The following is an 18,865-nucleotide window of genomic DNA, read 5'->3' as shown; positions in this document are numbered from 1 at the left end:
GCACTGGGGGAGGCAGGCAGTATCCTGCCTCCCTGATGGGGGCAGTGCTGAGCTCCATAGACACCAGTGCAAACTGGCTGCTTGTACACACACTCACGCCAGGTAAGTGGAGCCGACAGGTCTGTAAGAGTGAACTCACTTAAATTTGCTCTGACTGAATGGAAGATTTATGACAAAAAACTGAAGGATTTATTTCAACTGGATTTTCAGTTAGAACAGGAGATGTTAGAGGATGATTTTTACAACAGAGTGATCATGGAGAGGTCAGGTTCTTGGACTTCATTAAAGGTAAGACCATACACAATTTTCAAGTGTGATAAACAAGCAATGAATATATTTTAAGTCAAATGTGTCGAAATATAAAATATTATTTTTGTTTTCTAGTTTAGTTTAGTTGGTGTAATGTTGAATAGTATGGAGTTGATTAATTCATAACCAAGAAGTTTTAAAACTAATTATTTTATTCAAGGTCAAAATAAAATACAAACTTCTAATTCAGGATCATATATTTTCAATTCAGTATAGGTTTATCTATATAGCACCAAATCACAAGAGTCGTGCCAAGGCACTTTACATAGTAAACATTCCAATGCAGGGGTCTCATTTATCAAACATTGCGTAGAATCCTTACTAAAACCGTATTTAAGCTCAGCAAAAAAAATGTACTTACGCCAAGTAGGTTTGTGATCTATCAAACATGGAGTACGCACAGCTGCACGCAATCTCTGCTTCATAAATCAGACATTATCTAGAAATGTTCTCAGCTGCTTTTTAGTCACATCCCGCCCTCACCACCAGGCACGTGCAGAGGGGGGTGCGAAGGGTGCTTGAGACCCTGCCCCTTTTGTGCGAAGTGCCCAAAGTGCCCTTTTTCCGGTCGTTCGTCAGATTTTACCATACAAAACTGTTATACTGTGATACAAATCGGGCACTAGGACCATGCGGAGGCAGCCGCCTCAAGCTGAAGGCTATTTTCCCTTAGACCCGCCTACAAGCTCACTGATTGGCTCTGCCGCATCATACTAGCGTGTGATTGGTTGTCCTTGCTGTCGCTCTACCTTGTAGCCATGGAGACGATAGACCGGTGTTTTCACTGCGGACAGGAGTCTGCGTTCATCTATGTGTAAGTTTTTTTTCTGCCTGCTTCACGTCAGCTGGATAGATTTTAATATCAGAGCTTTTGTTTGCGTGCGTTTGAGTCCGTGGTTAGTGTGTGGAGCAGAGTCAGGTAGCTGCATGTTTGGGACAGAAAATGAGACATGAGAGCGAGTTCTCCTGAAGAGTTGCAGAAACTCAAAGAATCACGGATGTGTCTCACTCTAGATTCTCTGGGTCATAACTTCTGAATTACTAATCGAATAAAAATACTTCAAACGAGTTCTAAAAGTACACGAAACGAGCTTTCCAACGAGGTATTACATGATGTAATTCATGTTACTCCAAAAATCGCTATTAGAAGGAAACCAGCTTTGCAGCGTCACAGAAAGAAACGGAGCGAACCGCGACGGGAGAGCGAGAACCAAAGGGAGGAGACAGTCTGATCATCTTCATCAGCAGCTTTTATAAAGTTATGGAAATGTCACAAATAAAATCCACCTGGTTGGTCAGGTGTCCCAGAAGGCTGTTTCTGTAGATGGTGACACGAGGAGGGACAGATTAAAGCCACACTGGTTTTTATTTGAACACTCAACTGTTTACAAAAATGATTCAGCTTCATTCCAGCATTATTTATGCGTACAATAAATATTTATTTAGCTGAAAATATAATGTTATCAGTGCAGAATTTTATTAGTTGACTTTTTGTAATGAAATGTTTAGATTTAACCTTTTATCTGGCTTATTGATCTTCATAATGCTGGTAGAAATGCTACAGGTGTGAAGTAGCCCATGAGTGTTATTTTATGATACCTAGTATTTATTTTTCTGTATCCCGTTCTCTGGACCAGAGCGTAGACCTGTGGTCACAGACAGGCTGCAGTCATTAAACTGGTTAACATGAGGTCAGGGGTCACACTGTTTTCTGAGTGTTTGCAACACAGTTCTGAGTTTAAATACCGGTAGTTCTTTTGACATAGTTTGCTCAAGTCATTTAGAAGTTCCTGTTTAGTAATAAATGTAAAGAAAATTCAAATCTGTTTTTTTTTTCATTTAAGCTGCAGTTTTACAGACTTTAATAAACATAAACACAAATACAAACCAGACACTGAAAGCTGAGGTTGTTCTGAAAAAAGGAGCAGAGTTACAAACATTTTACACTTTTATTACAATTTTAAAGCCATAAAACAAAAAAATACTTGTTATATTTATGATCATAAGAGGGTTAAACGTGATAAATTTTCCGCCTCCCACAAAGAGATGGTAAAAGTGAATGTGAGCATAATTATATATGTTTTATTACTTTATTATGTATTTTTTATTATTGACTATTACTCCAAAGAGCTCAGATGAAGGCAACTGGACTTCTTTGGTTTCTTTAAAACATTTCACTTCTCCTCTGAGGAGCTTTGTCATTTCTAACTGGAAAATGGGAGAGTCAAGCTTATAAGCTGTAGCTGTCTGTTGTTATTTAAAGAGCAGAAACTACTCTGAGTACCCCACCTCTCCATCTCCTGATGAGTCGTTAGCCTTGATGGTGAGTCATCGTGTTGATTAGATGCAGGAAGGTGTGACCTAGACAGAAACTGAATGAGATTCAAAAAAAAAGTTCTAATCTTTTAAACAACGCTGTTGGTCCTCTTGGTCCTTGTTCTGGTTTTCTAAAACCCTGTGTTAAAAACCTTGGTGTGTTTTTAGATGGTTCTTTTAATCTTTACAGACAGGTGAGTGCAGTGGTCCAATCAGGTTTTTTTCATTTAAGGCAGATAGCAAAGGTGAAGCCATGCCTTCCTGCTAATGTCCTCGAACATGTCATCCACCTGTTCGTGTCTTGCCGATTGGACTACTGCAACTCCCTGTATTCTGGCCTGGACCAGTCCTCCCCACACCGACTTCAGCTGGTCCAAAATGCAGCGGCTCGATTGCTGACTGGAACCAGCAAGTGGGATCACATAACCCCGGTTCTGGCGTCTCTCCATTGGCTTCCTGTCTCTTACAGGATCCGTTTCAAAATTTTACTTTTTGTTTTTAAATCCCTTCATGGCCTGTCCCGTTTACATCTCTGAGCTGCTGTCTGCTTACGTCCCTGCCAGAACCATGAGGTCCAGCTCTGAAGCTCTTTTAACAGTTCCAAAAACCCGCCACAAGACTCGCGGCGACAGAGCGTTCTCTGTGGTTGGGCCCAAACTGTGGAACAAGCTACCTCTCAACATCAGGACCACACAGAATCTAGAGCATTTTAAATCCCTTCTTAAGACGCAATTTTTTGATTTGGCTTTTAATGCAGGCTGACTTTAGCATCTTAATAGTTTTTAACAGTTTTTATCATAGATTGTGACTGTTGTGTGCTCATCATATTTTAGGTTTTTATTGCTGATTTGTTGTATCTTGACTTGTTTTACCTTGTACAGCGCTTTGGTGTAGCTTTGCTGCTGTAAATGCGTTCTGTAAGTAAAATTGACCTTGACCTTGACCTTGACCTTGACTAAAGCTGCATTATTGGTACTGGAAAGGTGAAATCTAAGCCCCGCCCCTATTTAAAGTGGGGTTTTCACGTTTTTACATAGATAGCTTATTTTACTCCTCTCTCAAATCATCTATCTTCTCTGTCCAGAATGTGGACTTTGTCATCTTCAAAGATGTGTCCCTTGTCCTTCAGGTGAAGGTGGACTGCAGAGTTTTGACCTGAAGAGGTGGCTCTCCTGTGTTGTGTTATGTTCTTGTGTGATTGTTGTTTAGTTTCTCTAATGTAAACATCTGGACAGTGCTCCTACACTGGACTGCATAAATGACCCCACTGAGCTTCTATTTGGGTGTTTTGTCTTCTGGATGGACCAGGTTCTGTCTGAGGGTGTTGTTGGGTTTAAAGTTTACCGGGATTTTGTGTTTGGAGAAGATTCTTCTAAGTTTCTCTGAGACTCCTGCCACGTATGTGATGATGGTGCCTTTGTGTAAAGGGTGTTGTTGTTGGGTTGGTAGGAGAGCTCTCATGTTTAGTGTTAAGTTCAGTGAGATCATGGAATGGGATCAAGAATTTTCTACTGACAGGAAAAAGATCTCAGCTAACATAGCTGTAGATCACACTGGATAAGTCTCTGTGGTGCATTTATTTTACATTTATTTTACTACCTCTTACTAGAGCTGTCTTTAGTAAGCACAACATATCTTTGGTTGTACACCTGTGCAATAGCAATAAAGTATCTTGATTCCTGTTAAATGTACTTCCTGAATGAGTGACCTTTTCAGGCTAAAATAACAAAATGACAAATACAGACAGAAGGACGACTTATTTCTTCTTTTATAATGTGTTGCATCACCACCTGGTATCAGAACAGGACTCAGTATTGGAAGATAATCAAAAATCAAACAACTTGGACTCGGATCGGGGCAGAAATGTGGTTGAAACATCTCTAGATATAAGTCAGCTTTAAAAACTAAAACTTTTATTTATGAACTAACATTAACAGTAATTACACTAATTTATATATTTTTATTATGTTGTTTGAACCCAAGGGTCTCATTATCTGAATTTTCTAACTTACTGGATTGCTCTATAAGTGCCCCTTTTTTTACTTTGAGCACCCGCCCCGTCAAAGTTCTCTGCACGGCCCTGCTCACCACGCCCACTTACTGTTGCTGAAGCCGTCAAGGTTGTGAATTCTTCAAAGAGATCTGTGTTGGTTATAAAAAAATGGTCCAGTTGGGATTCAATTCCCAGATTCCCAGGTGAAAGTCACGCGTGCTAACCAGTCACCCAAACGGATATCTCCCCTGTACAAGTAGCCAGGGCGCATGATCAATCGGGTCACAGTGACAGGACACACACTGTCACAGACGCATGACATTCTGTCTCAATCTGTCCCCGTCGTACTCTGCGCTTCAGGCTGTGTATGTGTGTGTGCATGCACGCGCGTGTGTGTGTGTGAGAGTGTGTACGCACGTGTGTGTGTGCGTTAGGGGTTGCATGACTTCATTTTTTTAAAGTTGACAGTCAAGTAATGAAAATCGAGTCGACTTCGACTAGTCGTTGATGACGTCATACACCTGAGGCGGCGCGGGGAGGGGGGGGGGGCAGTTGGTTGTTTCGCTGGAGTTTTTGACAATTAAAATTGAGCCCACATTTTCAAAGTTAAACACATTTCTTTCAACAACGGTAGTTCCTGCTTCAGCACACCCCTCCCCCCGTGCAGCGGCTGCAAACTCACTGATGTGCCTGCTGCCTCTCAGAGTTCCTGCTGCTCTAAACATTAAAATAATTATTTCATGTCTGTTCCTCACTTCTGATTACCTTCAATGGTGTCTGTTTGTTGCAAAAACCAGGTACAAAAACTAACTTGTTTTTATCTGACTATTTTTCTGTCCTGTCTGTTTATTATCTTCCTGCATCTCCTCTCAATCCTAAAGAAAAACTGCTACCTGGGTTCATATATATTCACCTTATGAGTTACCTTTGAACTGCAGTTCTAAAAGATCTACCGACCGCAAAAACAGCAGAGTGTGAGCTGCTCGCCGGCCGCATCAGTGAGGTGCGTCACTGGAGGACAAATCAGATGATGCGCCCCACTCCACAGCAGCGGGGTGCATCAGGCAAGAATAAAAGACAGAAAACATAAAAGGAAATGAGCCGACATGAACGATCGCGTTACATTTGTTTTTGAGTGGTGACACCTGATTTGATAATGTTACTGTGGCCGTGCTCAGGACGCAGATGTCTGGAGCGTGTCAACAATTGGAGCTTTGCATGCGCAAGCTGGTTAAGGTTAGGATGGGGGTGAGGGGAAGGTTAAATCGCAAGAGGGAAAAGGTCACAATTTGGTTAAACGTCCGTTTTACGGCAGGTGTCAGTACCGATGCTCTGGCACAGCGCGTCGCCTCCGACTCGATCCAGACGCGCAGGGGCTCGTCACCTGCTGTCTTTTCCGAGGACTGCATCTTGTCATTATCACGTGACAGCGACTAGTCGATGACAGGCATAAAAAGTCACTACAGAGGAGTGAAGTCGACTAGTCGACTAGTTCATACAACCCCTAGTGTGCATGTGGGGGGTCTTGTTCTGTGTGAAAACGAAGTGGTACAAGTGATAATGCTGCAGGATTTCATAATTGTGTCCTTCTCAGCAGCAGCACTGCAGGTGCTCTCCATGTCCAAAATGTGCGTAAGCAAGGTCCTTAGTCAACTTAAGGTTGCGCACATTTCCCCGCTAAGCTTTCTTTCATGAATCCCAAAGTTTACGTGGAAAGTTGCTTACGCAGTTTTCCGACCCCGTTTTGTACGTAAGCAAGCTTGATGAATGAGGCCCCTCGTCAGTTCATTAAGCCAATCAGAAAAAAAGTTTCTTATATAAGGAACCCAGCAAATTTTATCAAGTCACTGACTGGTGTCAGTGACTTTACAGCAATCCTCATACTAAGCAAGCATGCAGCGACAGTGGAGAGGAAAACTCCCTTTTAACAGGAAGAAACCTCCAGAGGATCCTGGCTCAGTATAAGCAGCCATCCTCCACGACTCACTGGGGATCGAGAAGACAGAGCACACACACACACACACACACACACACAACATATATGCCAAATAATGTTTCTATGGTTATATTGTGATTTCTTAGTAAACATTCTATTTCGTGAGAGATAAACTTTATTGTATTTATCCTAGTGAATAATTAAAGGGGTGATCTAGTAGTAGGACATTCAATGTCAAAGAAAGTAGAACACTATTGTAGCTTCTTCTGGGGAGAAAAATATTTAGAGAAAAAATACAGTTACCAGCTGAAATAGCAGGAAATATTACAGTTAAAGAGCAAATTATAGAAGAAAGTAGTCGAGTGTGGAAAGTGGTCAGTATGTCCTCCAGCAGTCTAAGCCTATAGCAGCATAACTACAGAGATAACTCTGGATAACCTAGCCTTTTTAGATGGAGGCATGTTGGAGGCAGGGCAAGGGAGAGCCGTCTTTACCGACTGTACACTCCACCTCCCTCTACTCCCTCACTTGTCCAGGTCTGGGCTAACATCAGATTTTAACCATAGACCCTATTGTAACATCCAGAAAGAGTCAATTTTGACCTATATATTGACCTGCATAGTGATCGGTCATCTACAGAAATAATTCCACTATCTAGGTGGATTTTCTATTCTATCTTATAACACCCAGAAGATTCTGCAGTGCGTGTTGACTATCCATGAAGACAAGATTGTCAAACTTATCTCAGACTGCTGGATTCCACACCCTGAATGAAAAGTGAACTTTTACAACTCTTAAGTTAAATAATCATAAATAATATGGTTGAATGAACCAGATGTTATATGAAATGTTTGAATATTCTGTGCCTAATTCAGTGAAGTTGAAATGAATATTGTCTTACAATGATCCATTTACATCTTATGATCAGTTGTAACGTGACGGAGGAGCTATTCCTCCGAAGGTTATTTACCTTCTCTCCACAGATGCCTCTGACACAGTACTAAACTGCATGAGACTGCCTCAAGGTCATGCATTCGCTTCTAAAACTGTTTTCTTTCCAGCTCAAGAGAAGATTGAAGATAAAGGACTCTTTCCTTTCAATAAATCAAATAACTCTATTTTTAATTAAGCTAATCAAACAAAGTGTTAGTCAATAATATAATGTTGACCGATCTGTGAAATGACGATGCTATGATTAATATGCTTTAATAAGTAACATGACTTCAATCTAGTGCACTAGACACGCTGACTACACGTAATGTAAACGCATGACACATTGCTGTTACTGATCCAATCAGAACCTTGCTTTCTGAAGCGTGGCATAGTCTCTATGGTGTTTATAAATCTGCCAACTTTGATTTGACCAGAAATCAAAACATCCAGATTAATAAAACCAGTTTCCACGCCATCTTAGTTCAGTTCTCAAGATCTCACTGGAGTTCACCGCATGCTAAGCGAAGTATCAGACTGGCCATCCGGACTTCCTTATTAAGCAAAGAACCAACAAGCTGGATAAAATCTGTTGCATTTTATCAACCAAGCAACGGTTCCTTTCAGAATAAAAGCTGAACTCACTGACCCAAGGGGAGTCCATCTAACGCTGTGAACCACCTGTCGCTTTTTACCTGGAGACAATCCAAAGACCAGTTTGTCGTACTGCTGACGCTGTTTCACCGGCTCCTGTACCAAAAGGGGGGTCCGAGGACCTGGCATTCTGGATCTGTACGGAGGTCTCATCTCAGGGGTATGTGTGGAGCGACAATATGGCGTCTCATGTGTTTATGAAACTCTGATCAAACTCTGATCATAGCTTGAAGCAAAACATCACAACATCATTCAGACTTGCTTCTCCGGATATGAGAGTTCTGATTATAACATCACTCACACATACACCATTCATCTCACTTCTCATTACACCAGATCCATCCATCACTTAAGAGTTTAGAGTTAGTCTTGTTTAAAATTGCTTAAATTGTTTAGAAATAAATCATCTTAAACATTTTAAAGGACTCTCTCTCTTCTCTTGTCTCTCAGTTAATACAAGGTGTTACATAATCCCTGCAATAAAAAGTTCCAATCTTCTGGTTAAATAACCAAACGGTCCGTAAAATTGATTTCATATTCATTATGGAATCTTATGTCTTACGGGTCCTTAATTAGATGTAAATTAACTCTTTTACACAGTACTGTTTGATTTAACAAGTGAATCATTATCTACACTCATACACAATGTTCATTAGATGCAAGTTAAGATTAACGCCATCTCACATAAGTTTGAAAAGATTCTTTCAATTCAATTAAATTTTATTTATATAGCGCCAAATCACGACAAGAGTCGTCTCAAGGCACTTCACATAATAAACATTCCAATCCAGGTCAGTTCATTAAGCCAGCCAGAAAAAGTGTTTCCTATATAAGGAACCCAGCAAACTGCATCAAGTCACTGACTAGTGTCAGTGACTTTACAGCAATCCTGATACTAAGCATTTAGCCATCCTCCACGACTCACTGGGGATCGAGAAGACAGAGCAGGCACACACACACACACACACGCACCAAGCAATGTGTCTATGATTACATTGTGATTTCTTAGTAAATATTCTATTTGGCGAGAGATAAACTTTGTTGTATTCATCCCAGTGACTCTATAATTAAACGGGTAAACTAGCAGTAGCACATCCAACGTCAAGGAAAGCAAAAAGTTATTATCAGGAGAGGGATAATGTTTTAGTGGTTAGCAGCAGTGTGCTAGACGATGGCCCCCTCCCTGAGGCCACCACAGCTCAGCAGAACATCATTGTGGCTTCTTCTGGGGAGAAAAACACTTAGAGAAAAAATAAAGTTAACCGCTGAAATTGCAGAAAACAATACAGTTAAACAGTAGATTGTAGTAGAAAGTAGTAGAGTGTGAAAAGTGGTCAGTGTATCCTCCGGCAGTCTAAGCCTATAGCAGCATAACTACAGAGATAATTCTCGATAACCTAGCTTTTTAGATAGAGGCATGTTGGAGGCAGGGCAAGGGAGAGCCATCTTTATTCTTTATGCTTTATCCACAGAACTAGAAAATCTTGTTTCTGGAAGGTGTGGTTTTCTGAGGGATGTTTGGTAAAGCCAACAAACATGTCAAATTCTGATTTGCAGAAATCATAAACTCTAGATTATTAAAACTAGAGTGACTTCCCGAGTTATTCAGTTTTGAGCGGAACTCCAAAGCGGCCAATTTGGAACCAGCCTCCTTGAGACGCCTCTCTCTTTGACACACAGTCAAACCTGTTGGCACACTGCCAGCTGAAAAAATCATACGGCTCCTTGAGCATCCGTCTTAGACGCAACAAACCTTCCTGTCTGTTGTGACCTGGAAACATCTCGAGACCGGAATGGTCGCACTGCGGTTATTCTACGAACTTCGGTGCCTTGAAGTCCACTGTATGACTTCCTGAGATTCCAGATCTGAATGGGGGTCTCCAATCAGGGTTTGGAGACACAACAAATACAAAGGTTCTGATATACATCTACTTTACACCACACCACCTACAACTCACATTACATCACCACATATGCACTCCATCACATATCATTATTCATAGCTTGTCATATATTATCAGTTTAGAAAATAATACAATTCCTTTTAACTATATACTTGACTGCCTGAAATAAAGCTTCTTTCCGGAGTATTTCTCTTATCCAATGGCACCATCTAGTGGCTGACAAGCGTATCACACAAAACCGCTGTTCCTCTGTTTTTTTTAAGATGGCTACTTCACATTTCTGTTTATAAACGTGCTTCTTTAGCAAACAGAGCTAAAACACGTTGTTTTACGAGTATTATTCTCATGTCATGTTGTGTTTTCATATATTTATATTTTAGAGACTTTCTTGTCTGTGAAAAGTTCATCAACTCTGCATCAGTCGAGGTATTCCTTCAATGTGAAGCATCTAAGCGGTAGTCGAACACTATGGTTAGTTCTAGTCGGCGCTCAGTTTCCTATGGCACGGAGCTTTGCCGGGCAGGGGGCGTGCTTAGCAAAAAAAAAGACGTATTGCTTATATTATATCACAGTACATGACAAGATAATCACTTTTACGGATTTCTGACAAATCATACATAATTTCTGAAAGAGGAAAACTCCGGAAAGCAGCTTTAATACGAAGTGTGTTTATGGTCCCTGAACAAGCAAATAATCCTAAACTCTTCTGATTAAACATTCAAAGATCAATCAGGTTGGTTTTTCATATTTATATGGAATCATCACATCTTATTGGCCATAAGTAAATATGCAGTCGTTACGCTATCATGTGTGACGCTACACTATCAATCTATTTTAAGCCAAATGTAGACAAGCTGTCTGCCTCACGGACTAAAGCTGGGAGTTGGTTCCACAATAGAGGAGCCTGATAGCTAAAAGATCTGCCTCTCATCCTATTTTTAGATATTCTGGGAACCACCAGTAAATCTGCAGTCAGAGAGCGAAGTGCTCGGTTAGGAACATATGGAACAATCAGGTCTCTGATGTATGATGGAGCTTGATTATTTAGAGCTTTATATGTGAGAAGGAGGATCTTAAAATATATTCTGAATTTAACAGGTAGCCAATGTAGGGAAGCTAAGACAGGAGAGATATGATCTCTCTTTTTAATTCTCATCAGAACTCTAGCTGCAGCATTTTGGACAAGCTGAAGACTTTAAACTACATTCTGTGGACTTCCTGAGAGTAATGAATTACAGTAACTCAGTCTTGATGTAATAAATGCATGAACTAGTTTGTCATGAAAATCAAAACCTTAAAACAAACTCTAAAAGTAGCAGGGAGCCAGTGAATCCGTAGGACAGGAGTAATATGACTATGGTGGTTGGTGCTTGTCAGAAACCTGACAGCAGCATTCTGAACCACCTGAAGGCAATTCAAAGCCGAGTCAGGGGTGCCAAGAGCATTGACATAGTTAAGGTGGGAGGTTATAAACGTGTGAATCACTGATTCTCAGTGCCTCCTCTTCAGTAATGGTTTCAGACATGTAAGTCGACACAACTGGAAAAAGCACAATTGTACCACAGTGTTTATTTGAGGAACCATTGAGATGGTTTAGATGTTACTTACTCTTTAATTGCATCTAAACAGAAGAGTTACAAAAAATAATCCCCCTCAGAGTTCGCATGAATGTAAACTATATATTAAACCAGGCTTTAAAGATGTTGATTTCTGTTGTGTTCATGGCATTTTTAACATGAGAGTCAATGAGGATTTGCTCATTTCTGGTGCCAGCCCCTAGTGGAGGAGGGTGGAACTGCAATTTTAGCCACTCCTTCTTGGCTTCAAAAAATGCTGACCAAAATGGCCCCTTGGTTTAAACTAGCACTTCACTCAAAGCAATGAGATGAAAGGCTTTAGTAAGGAGCAAAACAAAACATGGCACTCAACAATTTTTGTGTTTCTATTATCCTTCGAGGATAAATTGAGATAATGTTCTTTAAAATCACTCTGATCCTACACTAATAACACTTCCTGCTGCCCGAATCTAATCCTCCCACAAATGTAGTTTTTAAATGTATTCCTTTAAAACATTTAACCAGAAATATTCATCTGCTTACTATGTAGATCTCAGCATTTTTTATTTATTTAATGTATTTCATACCTGCAAAACCTTCCCAGGAAAAGGAAAGTCATTATTTTCTCTGTCTGTTAAATTTTCTTTCTTTTGCTTGACATCATACTATCTATGTCTACAGCCTTGAAGCCTGTCATCCATCTGCTAAAACAGCTGTGCAAACATTAATGTACATGTAAAGTGAAAACATAGCCATGGGCTACAACAGGTTTTCAAGTATGAAGATAATTCAACCAGTGAACCCAACATGTATCTTTTATTCACCTGAGATAGCTTCTTGAGCTGACTGAAGCTGTGGGGTAAAGTGCGGGGTCTGATTTCTCGCTTAAACTGCAGAAATAAATAAGAGAAGAGCTTATAGATGCATTTTAAAAAGAGAAACCCATGATATGTTCTCTTCAAAAGAAGACAAACCTGCTGTTTAAAGTTGAAGAGTTCCTCAACTCTACTTAACGCATAAAGCGCATTTACACAACCTGCGTTGACCAAAGTGCTGCACAAGATATAAAAATATTTATATAGCACAGAAACACCCATCCATTATCTGAATCCACTCGTCCACGCTGGGTTGCGTGGGGCTGGTGCCTATCTCCAGTAGTCTCAGGGCAAGTCAGAGACACACAGGACACACAAGCATATACACACGCACACCTAAGAACAATCGTAGAAAACCCAATCAACCTGGCAGTCATGTTTTTGGACTTTGGGAGGAAACCGGAGTACCCGGAGAGAAACCACGCATGCAAAGGGGGAACACACAAACTTCACGCAGAAAGAACCCAGCCTTGGATTTGAACTCAGGACCTTCTTTCTGCAAGGCAACACTGCTAACCACTGTGCAGCCGACCAGCACAGAAACAGTGCAATGATGGGAAATGGCCTGTATTTGATATAGCGCCTTCTAAAGTCCTGGAGCCCCCCAAGGCGCTTTACAACACAGTCAGTCATTCACCTATTCACACACACACATTCACACACTGGTGATGATGAGTGTAGCGTATTCTACATACTAGAATCAACACTGTTTGCTATCAGCTGTAGAGATTCTGAGAATGACCAAGCAGATTAGCATATGAAGCTTATATATAAATATCCAAGATACTTATATAATCGATATAAGTTCATACACCAACGTGTTTGGTCTATATTTAATCCAAAGATTAATGTTTAATTTAAGATAATTAAATTTAATAGCAAAAGTTTATTTTTGAATCAGAAGTTAGAAATCTTTGCTTTTTCAATAACCAGAAATATTTATACCTTTCTGTGTTTCATTTCAAAGATTAGGCAGAGTTTAAAAATTGAAGAATTTATTACTAACAATTTTAAACTTGACAATTTGGAACGACAATTTAAATGACAATTAAAAATGACAATTCATGGATGACAATTTACCAGCTGTGATATTAAAACTTGTTTTAAAGGCAAACCCTGTGATTGAATGAAAACTAAATTGAAAATATGAGTTTGGATGCGTGAATGTTCTCAGAAGGTTTCTTTCAGAGAGAGAAGCGCGTTCTGGGTTGAAATGATGGTTTTGCTGCTAACTGTTGTTACTTAGAGAAACAGCATCAGATGTCATCTGTTGAAAGTGTCTACCTCACCCAGTTTCAGGAGACCCCCTTTTGGATCAGAGATGTCAGGTGGAGATAATTTCCTCCGGGCACGAGGCTGATAGAAGGACCTCAATGCGACCAAATCAGTCCTGGGATGGGACTGATGAGCACCACTGCAGGAGCCACTGGGGTTAAAGACAGTGAGTTCTGTCTTGTTTTCATTCAATCAAAAGAAGTTGTGCAACAACCAAGATTTTCCATAGTTTAGACAGTCCAAGAGCAACTTGATGGAAGAGGAGTCATTGTCTCACCTGAATGCAAACCTGCATGTCATTGACGTAACAATTGAAGGTGATGATGTATTTCTGAAACAGAAACCCAATAGGTAGCATTTAAAAAGAAAACAGCAGGGGACCTAAAATGGAGCCCTGTAGAACTCCACAACTAACCCGAGTAGCGGGGAAGTAACTTAAGCTAACAGACATGCACTGATCTGAAAGATGTGATTTAAGGGATACTAGGCAGTTTAGCTTGCTTTTAGCACCGCCAGTGTCTATTTTGTAGAACCAAAAGTGAAACTTATCTCCTCCCTGTGTGTTCATCTTTTTAACACCTTAATCTAACAGCGGACATTTCTCCTCAACCTTCATTAGTTTCAACAAGTGTGGGTCATCACTAAATCAAACAAATCAGCTGTGTTCACTATCTAAATCAATCAGGAAATGTGCTGGAAGCAGACTCCAGCGCCAGGCACGTCAGCTCCACATTAACAAGACTAAAGTGGAACCTAAAGAGTGGCCCTCCACTCTGAAGTTGCAAGTGGGGTATTCTGTCCACACAGGCCAGTAGGGGTCTGAGTGACATTTCATCAACACTGTAAAAGGTCACTTTAGCACATACTGGCTGAAGAAAAAATAAATATTTTTTTTAAATGCATAGTATCCCTTTAAACCATTCTGGGGCAGTCTGCCCAACCCAGTGCTCTAACCTAGAAACCTCGAATCCTGACCAAGCATTAATATGAGTTGGAAGAAAGATCGTCTTGAGTTAAGTTTGTATTCTGTTATGTGAAAAGCCTCATAGATTCCAACATTAGCAACCTGTCAAGAGAAAACCTCCAAGGCTAAAGAAGGTGTTCAGCTCCAGAAAGTGAAGGTAAAGCATTCCTGACTTATGTTGGTGAGAATCTACTCTCAATAATTCATCCTTCTCCTGGATGGATTTGACTCTCAGTTCTTCTGCAAGAGTAAAGCCTGTTTGGTAAAGCCAATGTTTTACATTGAAAGTGTGTATTGCATTTTACAAATAAACTGAAGAACATGTTAAACGAGACATATAAAACCCTTTTCTAAGTTATACTAGGTCTATGCAAAGCATAATCATGAAGCTCTTTGCACTAAATCCTTCTCACATAAAGAAAATTCAGCTGTTTAACTCTTGACATTTTCAGTACCTTCCAGAATGCAACATTTCAGGGCCCACCCTTCCCCCACTGAGCCTGCTTAATCCTGATATTCAGGAGGGGCTCGGAGTAGAGCCGCTGCTGCTCCAGCATCAAAAAGTTGTGTATAATCTTTGGTAATGTTCCTTATTGTGATTTTTGCAGTAAGGATTTTATAGTTATATCATTTCTAGAACCAAACACTGACAGAACATGAATGGACATTTATTTTCCTGTTTGGATTGTTTATAGAGGCAGTTGACCCTAGAGCCCTGCACTGAAGCCCTTGGCCCGAAGCCCGGCCCGGCCCTTCGGGCCAACAACTGTGTAATTACCTCAGACACGGGCCGAATCAAATTCATAAAAAAAACTTAAATACTTAAACGCAGCATTGCCTGCTTCTCACGCACCGGCACCCGTTAGCTCAGTTAAGGTCTGTGTGGTTTATAAATGTGCCTATATAAACAAATATTCAAACTGCTGATTGAAACATGTGCCCCTATTCTAATATGCCATGTTATGTCCACTTTGATGTAAGAAACCATTCGTTTATTCTCATGAAAACGGCAGCATTCTATTTTTCTGTGAGTAAATTCGCTCAGCAGTTAAAAAAAATACAGCATTCATTGTTGTTTTTTGTTCTAACTGGAAAGCGCATTTTCAAAGCGGCAGATAAAATTTAAAAACGCTATATTAATTGGGGGCGTTTATTCAATCTGCCACTCTGAAAATGTGCTCTGCGTTTAGAAAATTAGAATGCAGCTTTTTTTCTAATTGCACAAGAGCGCATTTTCATAGAGGGTGCTCTCTGCAGAACCACAAAGGCGGAGCTGCACCAGAGTCAGCCTCGCCCATTCATGCAAACTCAGCCTAGCCCACTGACTTCTGTTTTGGTTTTTCAACTTTATCGCAAACTAACCTGACCCACATGAATTACGGCTGTTACTAGTTTACAATTGTTAATGCTATGTTCTATGCTACAATTAAATAAGATAAATATAACTTGCTACATGACAAAGCCTGGATATATCCCGAAACAAAAAGGTTTCCTTTTAGCAAATATCTGCCCACAAAAGATGTACCAAAAGCAGCCTACAGTATTGTGTGCTCTGGTAGTCCAGTGGCAAGATTGTCTGATTTAAATTTTGCTTTCCCCTCAGTTGATACTGGTTCAACTCTCGGTGGGGTCGGCAACAATCTATTTAGCCAGCTGAAACATTTAATTTGTTTATATTTTAGTTGTAATGTTTATTTTCTTCAAAATATTTATGTCTCTAAAAGTTCTTTGAATTTGGTCATTCCTAAACAGCATTTTAGTTGAAACTCTGCTCACAAATGGACTCACACTGGCTAAATAAATGAATAAATAATAATAAAAAAACACATTAGTCATTATATATTAAACGGTATACCAATAAATTGTTGTAAACATAGTACTGGCAAGTGTAGCTAGAAAAGAAGAAAAAGTGTTATAAACTACCTTTATACTTCCGCTACTGGGAGGCGAACCTGTAACATGTAATTGTGCCATCCAGTGTGTCTTTGTAGATGGGATGTATGGTTTTTCCGGCGGTGTCTCAGTAGAAGTCATTTCAGAAATTATTTGTCAGAAAATTCACAGAATATCCAATTTGAGAACCAAGACCAGACCCGCTTCAGGGAAGGAGACCAAATTGAAGCTGAGATGGGAGGAAAATGCATGAAAGAGGCCAAAAATGGCTTTGGCGTGTTTCCTATGAGGGAATGACAATATAACACGGTAAAAAGTTCCAAAAGTTAGATTTTTTATGACATGGAACCTCAACTCCGTCCTCAATCTTGCATTTTAGATGATATTAGCTATAACACCCTCTTTGGTTCCAGAATGCTATCAAGTCTGACAACTGGAAAGAATTGGACTGACTCTGATGGAATGGGCGGGGCTGACTCTGGTGCAGCTCCACCTTTGTGGTTCTGCAGCGAGCACCACTTGGATTTTCAGAGCAGATTAAATTTACAAATGCATCCAACTAATATAGTGTTCGTAAATTTTATCTGCCGCTCGAAAAATACGCTCTGTTAGAAAAAGAAGCTGCATGAATGCTGTTTTTCTTTCTTTTCTTTTTTTATTTTATTTTTTACTGCAGAACGCTTCTCACAGATAACTAGAATGATGAGCATTCTATCACGCTAAAACATTATGAAAAGTTAAATAAAAGTCGGGCTCTTGTCGGGCCAGAGAATCCTGAAAACCTTTTCGGACCGGGTCGGGCTGGGGCTCCACCCCCTCGGGCCGGGCCGGACACAGGCTCAGATTTTAGGCCCGTGCAGGGCTCTAGTTGACCCACATGGTAGCAGACAATTATGCAAAAGTTGAATATATGTCCCTTTTAAAAGCCACAGTTCTCTGTTGAGGTGATAACATTGTTCATGTGAATCCAAATGGGGAAATGTATGTTAGCAGTACAGGTTGTGTAGGCACAGAGGAAAAAAAACTAAAACAAATGATGATTTTTATACTTGGAATTATTTTAAACCTGAAAGAGTATTAATATTTCAAAAACCTGGTATTCAGCATGAGTATTCTTTTAGCTTTTAAGTGCAGCCATGTGGTTGGCATAACTCAACACAAAGACATTTTATTTAGCTTTAATAAGACCTAATACGTTATTTAAAAGAAAATCAGCATCTGAAAAACACTCAACATCCAAATGAAAGTATTAGTGATATATTTTTTAGAGAAAAATAGACTGTAAAGATATTTTAAGAAAGAACAATACAGGAGGAACTTTCCTAAATAAATAAGATCAATAATCTGTTTTTTTTTTCTAACTATGACAACATAAATCCAGATGCTCTTTGTGGATTACAGCTCGGCTTTTAACACAAAAATTCCTGATATTCTCAACCCCAAGCTGGTTACCATCAGACTCCCCCCTCTCACTTGTAAAGGACTTTGCCACCGTCTCCAGACTGAGACTCGGACCCCACCTCTTCTCCAAGAAACACCAAGGAAACTAAAGACATCGTCGTGGACTTCAGGAAGCACAGTGCTGAGTTAGCCCCCCTTTTCATCAATTGGGAATGTGTGGAGAGGGTCCATGCATTCCTGTTTCTTGGCGTGCTCTTCTCTGCCAATATTTAATTTAATTTATTTAGTCTTTATTTAACCAGGAAGGACCCATTGAGAATAAAAACCTCATTCCTTACCAAGAGGCAGCCAAAGTTACAGTTACAAAATGTTTCTGTTACACAGACATGTTGTGCACAAAACTACAGAAGGCAGTTACATGTACAACACAGGGTATCTGTCTCAAGGGCTCTCAGGCTGGTTTTAAATGTATTTAAGGAGATAAAGTCAGTTAATTTCCAGTTTTCCTGCAGCCTGTTCCATGCAGAAGGAGCAGAGTGAACGAAGACCCTTTTGCCCAGTTTGGTGCGAGCAAATGGAAAACAAAATAACAACTGATCGTCTGCATGCAGATTGTGAGAAATTACACTTCTCCATGAAATTAAGATTAAGATGTAGGTGAGTAGTAATCCAAGCATGGCCATGTAAATGAAAGTGTACTAATGGCTCCTGGACAGACAACATCACAGCTGTCATCAAGAACTCTCAGCAGTGACAACACTTCCTGAGAAGCACAACCTGGACTCCAGCCTGCTACTGACCTTCTAACACTCATCAATCAAGAGCTGCTGACCTACTGCATCACAGTATGGTACAGCAG

The 18,865-nt window shown here is 40.1% G+C and overlaps 1 protein-coding gene across 1 annotated transcript in view; it reads right to left on the bottom strand.

The window, feature by feature from the left end:
* gfra4b (GDNF family receptor alpha 4b) overlaps positions 1–18,865 on the bottom strand; it is a 102,122-nt gene that overhangs the window by 21,982 nt on the left and 61,275 nt on the right. The window lies entirely within an intron of this gene.

This window comes from Nothobranchius furzeri, chromosome 1, assembly GCF_043380555.1.
Source record: "Nothobranchius furzeri strain GRZ-AD chromosome 1, NfurGRZ-RIMD1, whole genome shotgun sequence".
NCBI lineage: Eukaryota > Metazoa > Chordata > Actinopteri > Cyprinodontiformes > Nothobranchiidae > Nothobranchius > Nothobranchius furzeri.
The sequence above is the reverse complement of the archived record's forward strand: the minus strand, read 5'-3'. Positions and strand labels throughout refer to the sequence as shown.